The sequence below is a fragment of the Scyliorhinus torazame genome, unplaced genomic scaffold (assembly GCF_047496885.1).
Source record: "Scyliorhinus torazame isolate Kashiwa2021f unplaced genomic scaffold, sScyTor2.1 scaffold_431, whole genome shotgun sequence".
NCBI classification, from domain to species: Eukaryota; Metazoa; Chordata; class Chondrichthyes; order Carcharhiniformes; family Scyliorhinidae; genus Scyliorhinus; species Scyliorhinus torazame.
The window spans coordinates 2,881-5,283 of NW_027308158.1; positions in this window are offsets into that span (position 1 = coordinate 2,881).

Consider the following 2,403-nt stretch of genomic DNA (forward strand, 5'->3'; position numbering starts at 1 on the left):
AGAGAGAGAGGGGACTGAGAGACACCAGTCAGTGTACAGATATCTCCCTGAGAGAGAGGGGACTGTGAGACACCAGTCAGTGTACAGATATCTCCCTGAGAGAGAGGGGGGACTGAGAGACACCAGTCAGTGTACAGATATCTCCCTGAGAGAGAGGGGGGACTGAGAGACACCAGTCAGTGTACAGATATCTCCCTGAGAGAGAGAGGACTGAGAGGCACCAGTCAGTGTACAGATATCCCCCTGAGAGAGAGGGGGGACTGAGAGACACCAGTCAGTGTACAGATATCTCCCTGAGAGAGAGAGGGGACTGAGAGACACCAGTCAGTGTACAGATATCTCCCTGAGAGAGAGAGAGAGGACTGAGAGACACCAGTCAGTGTACAGATATCTCCATGAGAGAGAGGGACTGAGAGACACCAGTCAGTGTACAGATATCTCCCCGAGAGAGAGAGAGGACTGAGAGACACCAGTCAGTGTACAGATATCTCCCTGAGAGAGAGAGGGGACTGAGAGACACCAGTCAGTGTACAGATATCTCCCTGAGAGAGGGGACTGAGAGACACCAGTCACTGCACAGATATCTCCCTGAGAGAGAGAGAGGGGATTGAGAGACACCAGTCAGTGTACAGATATCTCCCCGAGAGAGGGGACAGAGAGACACCAGTCACTGCACAGATATCTCCCTGAGAGAGAGAGAGGGGATTGAGAGACACCAGTCAGTGTACAGATATCTCCCCGAGAGAGGGGACAGAGAGACACCAGTCAGTGTACAGATATCTCCCTGAGAGAGAGAGGGGACTGAGAGACACCAGTCAGTGTACAGATATCTCCCTGAGAGAGAGAGGGGACAGAGAGACACCAGTCAGTGTACAGATATGTCCCTGAGAGAGAGGGGGGACTGAGAGACACCAGTCAGTGTACAGATATCTCCCCGAGAGAGAGGGGACTGAGAGACACCAGTCAGTGTACAGATATCTCCCTGAGAGAGAGAGAAGGGACTGAGAGACACCAGTCAGTGTACAGATATCTCCTTGAGAGAGAGGGGACTGAGAGACACCAGTCAGTGTACAGATATCTCCCTGAGAGAGAGGGGACTGAGAGACACCAGTCAGTGTACAGATATCTCCCTGAGAGAGAGAGGGGACTGAGAGACACCAGTCAGTGTATAGATATCTCCCTGAGAGAGAGAGGGGACTGAGAGACACCAGTCAGTGTACAGATATCTCCCTGAGAGAGAGAGGGGACTGAGAGACACCAGTCAGTGTAGAGATATCTCCCTGAGAGAGAGAGAGGGGACTGAGAGACACCAGTCAGTGTACAGATATCTCCCCGAGAGAGAGGGGGGACTGAGAGACACCAGTCAGTGTACAGATATCTCCCCGAGAGAGAGAGGGGACTGAGAGACACCAGTCAGTGTACAGATATCTCCCTGAGAGAGAGGGGACTGAGAGACACCAGTCAGTGTACAGATATCTCCCTGAGAGAGAGAGGGGGCTGAGAGACACCAGTCAGTGTACAGATATCTCCCTGTGAGAGAGAGGGGACTGAGAGACACCAGTCAGTGTACAGATATCTCCCTGAGAGAGAGTGGACTGAGAGACACCAGTCAGTGTACAGATATCTCCCCGAGAGAGGGGACTGAGAGACACCAGTCAGTGTACAGATATCTCCCTGAAAGAGGGGACTGAGAGACACCAGTCAGTGTACAGATATCTCCCCAAGAGAGGGGACTGAGAGACACCAGTCAGTGTACAGATATCTCCCCGAGAGAGGGGACTGAGAGACACCAGTCAGTGTACAGATATCTCCCTGAGAGAGAGAGGACTGAGAGACACCAGTCAGTGTACAGATATCTCCCTGAGAGAGAGGGGACTGAGAGACACCAGTCAGTGTACAGATATCTCCCTGAGAGAGAGGGGGGACTGAGAGACACCAGTCAGTGTACAGATATCTCCCCAAGAGAGGGGACTGAGAGACACCAGTCAGTGTACAGATATCTCCCCGAGAGAGAGAGGGACTGAGAGACACCAGTCAGTGTACAGATATCTCCCCGAGAGAGAGAGGGGACTGAGAGACACCAGTCAGTGTACAGATATCTCCCTGAGAGAGAGGGGACTGTGAGACACCAGTCAGTGCACAGATATCTCCCTGAGAGAGAGACAGGGGACTGAGAGACACCAGTCAGTGTACAGATATCTCCCCGAGAGAGGGGACTGAGAGACACCAGTCAGTGTACAGATATCTCCCTGAGAGAGAGGGGACTGAGAGACACCAGTCAGTGTACAGATATCTCCCTGAGAGAGAGAGGGGACTGAGAGACACCAGTCAGTGTAGAGATATCTCCCTGAGAGAGAGAGAGGGGACTGAGAGACACCAGTCAGTGTACAGATATCTCCCCGA